The 7,500-nt window shown below is 43.1% G+C and overlaps 1 pseudogene across 1 annotated transcript in view; it reads left to right on the top strand.

Moving 5' to 3' along the window:
* LOC310786236 (ephrin type-B receptor 1-like) overlaps positions 1–7,500 on the top strand; it is a 104,488-nt pseudogene that overhangs the window by 44,730 nt on the left and 52,258 nt on the right. The gene's annotated exons all lie outside the window — the stretch shown is intronic.

Raw genomic sequence — 7,500 nt, 5'->3', positions numbered from 1 at the left:
GGGACGCAATGATACTCTCTCTTCTCTCTTCTCTCTTTCTCAGTTTTCCTCTGTCTATCTCTTTCTCTCTGTTTTCCTCTGTCTATCTCTTTCTCTCTGTTTTCCTCTGTCTATCTCTTTCTCTCTGTTTTCCTCTGTCTATCTCTTTCTCTCTGTTTTCTCTCTGTCTATCTCTTTCTCTCTGTTTTCCTCTGTCTATCTCTTTCTCTCTGTTTTCCTCTGTCTATCTCTTTCTCTCTGTTTTCCTCTGTCTATCTCTTTCTCTCTGTTTTCCTCTGTCTATCTCTTTCTCTCTGTTTTCCTCTGTCTATCTCTTTCTCTCTGTTTCTCTCTGTCTATCTCTTTCTCTCTGTTTTCCTCTGTCTATCTCTTTCTCTCTGTTTTCCTCTGTCTATCTCTTTCTCTCTGTTTCTCTCTGTCTATCTCTTTCTCTCTGTTTTCCTCTGTCTATCTCTTTCTCTCTGTTTTCCTCTGTCTATCTCTTTCTCTCTGTTTTCCTCTGTCTATCTCTTTCTCTCTGTTTTCCTCTGTCTATCTCTTTCTCTCTGTTTCTCTCTGTCTATCTCTTTCTCTCTGTTTTCCTCTGTCTATCTCTTTCTCTCTGTTTTCCTCTGTCTATCTCTTTCTCTCTGTTTTCCTCTGTCTATCTCTTTCTCTCTGTTTTCCTCTGTCTATCTCTTTCTCTCTGTTTTCCTCTGTCTATCTCTTTCTCTCTGTTTTCCTCTGTCTATCTCTTTCTCTCTGTTTTCCTGTGTCTATCTCTTTCTCTCTGTTTTCCTCTGTCTATCTCTTTCTCTCTGTTTCTCTCTGTCTATCTCTTTCTCTCTGTTTTCCTCTGTCTATCTCTTTCTCTCTGTTTTCCTCTGTCTATCTCTTTCTCTCTGTTTTCCTCTGTCTATCTCTTTCTCTCTGTTTTCCTCTGTCTATCTCTTTCTCTCTGTTTTCCTCTGTCTATCTCTTTCTCTCTGTTTTCCTCTGTCTATCTCTTTCTCTCTGTTTTCCTGTGTCTATCTCTTTCTCTCTGTTTTCCTCTGTCTATCTCTTTCTCTCTGTTTTCCTCTGTCTATCTCTTTCTCTCTGTTTTCCTCTGTCTATCTCTTTCTCTCTGTTTTCCTCTGTCTATCTCTTTCTCTCTGTTTTCCTCTGTCTATCTCTTTCTCTCTGTTTCTCTCTGTCTATCTCTTTCTCTCTGTTTTCCTCTGTCTATCTCTTTCTCTCTGTTTTCCTCTGTCTATCTCTTTCTCTCTGTTTTCCTCTGTCTATCTCTTTCTCTCTGTTTTCCTGTGTCTATCTCTTTCTCTCTGTTTTCCTCTGTCTATCTCTTTCTCTCTGTTTTCCTCTGTCTATCTCTTTCTCTCTGTTTCTCTCTGTCTATCTCTTTCTCTCTGTTTTCCTCTGTCTATCTCTTTCTCTCTGTTTTCCTGTGTCTATCTCTTTCTCTCTGTTTTCCTCTGTCTATCTCTTTCTCTCTGTCTATCTCTTTCTCTCTGTTTTCCTCTGTCTATCTCTTTCTCTCTGTTTTCCTCTGTCTATCTCTTTCTCTCTGTTTTCCTGTGTCTATCTCTTTCTCTCTGTTTTCCTCTGTCTATCTCTTTCTCTCTGTTTTCCTCTGTCTATCTCTTTCTCTCTGTTTTCCTCTGTCTATCTCTTTCTCTCTGTTTTCCTGTGTCTATCTCTTTCTCTCTGTTTTCCTCTGTCTATCTCTTTCTCTCTGTTTTCCTCTGTCTATCTCTTTCTCTCTGTTTTCCTCTGTCTATCTCTTTCTCTCAGTTTTCCTCTGTCTATCTCTTTCTCTCTGTTTTCCTCTGTCTATCTCTTTCTCTCAGTTTTCCTCTGTCTATCTCTTTCTCTCTGTTTTCCTCTCTCTATCCCTCCTTCTATCTTGTCGTACATTACATAGTTTTGTCTTTTTTTTGTCCCTCCATCCATTATCTGATGGCATCCGGATCCACACTGGATTTTCTGCCATTTGAGTTTCTTGTAAAAACACCTGAAGGCATTTCCATTTTTGTTCAACCTGTCAACACCATGTATCACTACATAGCCTAAGGAGGAGGAAGCACAGCTGCACCACATAGTGTACAATCTATATATAAGATTGGACTCAGGTGGGTTTTTGAAGGATAGCCTACTGATACTAATACATTTTAATTAACGAGACCACCTAATTAATTTGTGGACTGCCCTGCACAAAACTACCATAGCCGGTTTTTGATAGTCCACAGCGTTTTCATATAATTGACTTCCAAATTGTGGTCAACTGTCATGGGTCATGTCTATTTATGTAGGCCACTCCCTTTTCCTCCCACAAGGTTTTTCGCCATTTTGAATTTTGTCCAAAAACATTTTTCTGCGTTTTCTTTACTGACTGACCCAAGGAACCACATCACTGGTGGGAGAAGACTTACTATTTGCTTGTTTTCAATAAAAGGCCAATATCGTTAAATCATTTGTCTATTCCAACTATATAGCGCACGCTATCGCAGGATTGAGTCCGGAAGACCTGGATGTTAGCACTTCTGGTTCCTTCGTCTAAAAGATTTGAGTTCAATGCTTGAAATAAGGTCTGTGGGTAACACAATTTGATGAAACAGTGAACTTTGTGCTCAGGACGATAATCTTCACAAATTAGGACCACTTTTATTATTTTCGAAGCGTAGCCTAAATGGGTTTTTTTACGCGATTTTCAGAAAATGCTTCAAAAGTCATAAAAGTGGTCCTCATTTTGTGAATTTTGGCTGAACTCGAAGTTTGCTGTTTCACAAACTTTTGTTCACCACAGACTTTATTTCATACATTTAATCAAAATCCCCATACAAAAATCCCATTGACTTTTAGACGAAGGAACCTGAACTAGCATAACTAGTTGAGTTGGCCCAGCCAGTTACTTCCTATTGTGTTGACACTTCCTGTGACAGTACAGTACTAGCAAAGAACTTTTATGGAAAGAAATGACAGCTCCATATTGCCCCATTGCAACATCAGCGCCCAGCAGCCCCCGCCATTTTTTATTTTTGGAAGCGTGACAGCGCCAAAAGAACCTCGCACAGGCTCGCAGTGGTCAGCTGCGGTAGCGCTGGCCCCTATAATCAGCCTCTCTAAACAGTAACTCAACGGGAGAACACTCTAAACTTTGGGGATTCACATCTTTTCTGGGCGTACTGCAAATCTTGATTGAAGTGGTGTAGTGCAGGGATGTAAAACAACAACCATATTGTGGAAACTAAGCAAAATTTTTCGTTTTCTTTGTTTAGTTTTTTCAAGATAAATACCTAATGAAAAGGACCCGAGGTTCAACTCCCGTTGAGTTACTGTTTAGAGAGGCTGATTATAGGGGCCAGCGCTACCGCAGCTGACCACTGCGAGGCGCATTCTGTTTCCAAAAATGGCCGGAGTGTCGTCTCTTTCCTTCCACGCTCTTTGGTACTAGTGAGCAGGTAAAACAGACGGTGTTTTGAACAGGAAGTCATAACACAACAGGGTCAAGTGGGCGGGGCTACATAAGGTGAATACAGTACTGTATAGGCTTCTACTGTATGCAGTAGTTGATTGTAATTGTTACTGATTGGTCCAAGGACTGACTGCATCAGTTGTGAGGGAGGGGCATGTTTTTCTCTGTTTTTCTCTATTTTGCTATCTATTTGTCTTTCCTCTTTATTCATTTCTTCTTTTTCTCTCGTCTGTATGTGTCTTTACTCCAGACACACACACACACAGACACACACACACACACACACACGCACACGCACACGCACACACACACACACACACACACACACACACACACACACACACACACACACACGCATGCAGTGTAAGTGGTTTGAAATCATTTGACAAGTGGACAGGAAAAGACATTTGAAGCAGAGAGAGAGAGAGAGAGAGAGAGAGAGAGAGAGAGAGAGAGAGACAGAGAGAGAGAGAGAGAGAGAGAGAGAGAGACAGAGAGAGAGAGAGAGAGAGAGAGAGAGACAGAGAGACAGAGAGAGAGAGAGAGAGAGAGAGAGAGAGAGAGAGAGAGAGAGAGAGGTGGATAGATAATAGAGAGAGCGAGACCTGTTGCCATGGTGACACGCCCCATGTGTACGAGCAATGTTGTTGAATAAATGACCTTGACGAAGCCACATGTCTATCGCCCTATTCAGGACACATGCTCTCTCTCTCACACACACACACACACACACACACACACACACACACACACACACACTGCCAACGCATTGACACTTGTGAAAAGGCATGACATCAAAGAGAGGTAAATGTCTAGAAGTACAGCGTTCCACAACAGCGTAGCAACAACTACCAACCATGGCACTTAACATCCCATACATCCCATATACTGTCACTTTAGAGCTGCTGGGTGGAAGAGTCGTGTGAATATGAGCTGTATGTTCAGCAAGAGCCTTCATTCTCTGGATAAATAGAAGCTGACACAAAGGAACATCATTCAGTGTAAGAAGATGTTCTCAACTGTTATTCCTGCAACAAGATGTTCTCAACTGTTATTCCTGCAACAAGATGTTCTCAACTGTTATTCCTGCGGTCCGTCAGGGTATTCCCGTTAATATTCATGAAGAGGAACAACTCCGACCCAGATCCAGAAAGAATCAAGAGAATTGAGACCTTAACCTGTCATGTTGGGATTTTAAAGCACAAACTGCTCCACAGATAATGAATGGGACATTTGACAGTAGGGAGCAAACTTTTGTTTTTCAGTTTCTTCTTAAAAGGTATAGATAGGCCTACTATGGAACTTGTTAGGGTCTTTCAAACATAAACACCCCAGCCCCTCTCTCTCTCTTTTTTTTTTACAATTTAAAGTGATAATCTCAAAGATTTTCATGTAAACAAATGTCTGTTAAGTCACTATCTATCTATCTGATAGTGACTTAACACAATGGTGATTGAGCGTATGGCTCATTGATAGAAGCCTTTGCATTTTCAGTATTGCAGCATTTATGAACTGTGGTAACACGGGGTGGGCGGAGCTAACACAATAGACTCACTCTGCAGGTTACTGTAGGTTCACAGTGTGGGCGGAGCTAACACAATAGACTCACTCTGTAGGTTACTATAGGTTCACAGGGTGGGCGGAGCTAACACAATAGACTCACTCTGCAGGTTACTATAGGTTCACAGGGTGGGCGGAGCGAACACAATAGACTCACTCTGCAGGTTACTGTAGTCTGTGGTGACACGGGGTGGGCGGAGCTAACACAACAGACTCACTCTGTAGGTTACTGTAGGTTCACAGGGTGGGCGGAGCTAACATTATAGACTCACTCTGTAGGTTACTGTAGGTTCACAGGGTGGGCGGAGCTAACACAATAGACTCACTCTGTAGGTTACTGTAGGTTCACAGGGTGGGCGGAGCTAACACAATAGACTCACTCTGTAGGTTACTGTAGTTTCACAGGGTGGGCGGAGCTAACACAATAGACTCACTCTGTAGGTTACTGTAGGTTCACAGGGTGGGCGGAGCTAACACAATAGACTCACTCTGTAGGTTACTGTAGGTTCACAGCAGGGTGGGCGGAGCTAACACAATAGACTCACTCTGTAGGTTACTGTAGGTTCACAGGGTGGGCGGAGCTAACACAACAGACTCACTCTGTAGATTACTGTAGGTTCACAGGGTGGGCGGAGCTAACACAATAGACTCACTCTGTAGGTTACTGTAGGTTCACAGGGTGGGCGGCGCTAACACAATAGTCTCACTCTGTAGGTTACTGTAGGTTCACAGGGTGGGCGGAGCTAACACAACAGACTCACTCTGTAGGTTACTGTAGGTTCACAGGGTGGGCGGAGCTAACACAACAGACTCACTCTGTAGGTTACTGTAGGTTCCCGACCATTCTTGTGTGAAGTAGGATAACAAGCTACTTGTTTCCGGTCTCTGCTAGCATTACGGGTGGTTATTACTACGGCCGAACAAACTGACTGTCACATAATTACACTGTTTGGATCTCACCCGCAATTACCACTCTTTGCCATAGGTGTCACCCAAGAGAACAAAACTATGGATTATAACGTTTAAGTATATTTTAGCTCTGACAGAGCTCTTAATACAAGGAATATCAGTTAATAGTTAAAAATGATTTTTAGATGTACTCGAAAGCCATAATGGTTTGTGTACACTTGTATTGTACACAGCGCAGCGGCCGAGCTGCATATGCGAGCTGCATGGCCAGCTCGGGGAGCTGCAGGGCGAGCCTAGGAATCGAGCCCGCGAGATGCCTAGTAACAATTAAAAGGGCACATTGTCCATCTAGGAGTCCTACTCTACAAGTTCGTTTACGTTTGAAGGGCCCTAAAAAAGGTTGCATAGCAGAGCATGTGAGCGGAGCTGAGCGCGGAGCGGAGCAGAGCGGGGGGATTTTGGCTTGAGCGGGGAGCGGGGACCAGAGTGGTACCGGAGCGAAAGTTGGAGCGGCACCGATCACCCGCTCAGTACCGCTCAGTCGCGCTCCAGTTTCGATCACGACATGTTCGAAACAGAATGCATCGGTGCGTGGCTAATTGAGCCACATGTGAAATCTCCCAGCATGCATTGAGGCTAATACATTTACAAGAAATAGCAACTAAATCAGCCTAAATAGGCTAAGTGGTAGATAGAAATAATGTTTATGTTAGCACTACATGCAATTGTAGAACATTTCAATATTGGACAAAATAAAACATAGAAATCAAAACACAACCCTATGTGAAACATATATGTAATCCAGGTGCTATATATATCCCTCGCAGATTTAATGTGATTTGGATGAGTGACAGCCTCTACTGTGATGCACTGTGATGTCCGCTTCAATAAGACTTGGCTTACTTCATGTGCACACCCACTATTTTCTTGCCAGCTGCTGCGAGATGAGAAGGAAGAGAAACGAACATGCAGCCGACTCTGCTGAGCTCATGTTATTTGTAGTGAGCAATGCCCATTGCCCAGGGGTTTAAATGCAAATTAAAACACCCTGGCCTTTTTATCTCTTTTATTCTTTTGAGCGGAGCGGTGAGTGCGAGTGGGTGAAATCTGTATCGAGCGGGGAGCGGTCTGGAGCAGAGCGGTCTTGAGCGGCCGTGAGCGCTGGAGCGGGTGGAAAGGACCGCTCCGGGGAGCAAGGAGCGGTAATTATCACCGCTCCGCTCACATGCTCTGTTATAAATAAATAAAAACGTACCCAGTCGACCTTATAGTACTAACAAGTTTATTGGTCAACTTTTCTAAAACAAAGTTGCTTCATGCTTCATACAGAAGACAAAACAAAAGGCACAGAAACAAGATCACAGAAGCAAAGAAAAGAGCAGCAAAAGCAAAGATGAAGCCATAAGGTTGGATGTGATGAAGCCATAAGGTTGAATGTGATGAAGCCATAAGGTTGGATGTGGTGAAGCCATAAGGTTGGATGTAATGAAGCCATAAGGTTGGATGTGATGAAGCCATAAGGTTGGATGTAATGAAGCCATAAGGTTGAATGTGATGAAGCCATGAGGTTGAATGTGATG

This window comes from Poromitra crassiceps (assembly GCF_964638095.1).
Source record: "Poromitra crassiceps genome assembly, chromosome: 12".
Lineage (NCBI taxonomy): Eukaryota > Metazoa > Chordata > Actinopteri > Beryciformes > Melamphaidae > Poromitra > Poromitra crassiceps.
The sequence above is the reverse complement of the archived record's forward strand: the minus strand, read 5'-3'. Positions and strand labels throughout refer to the sequence as shown.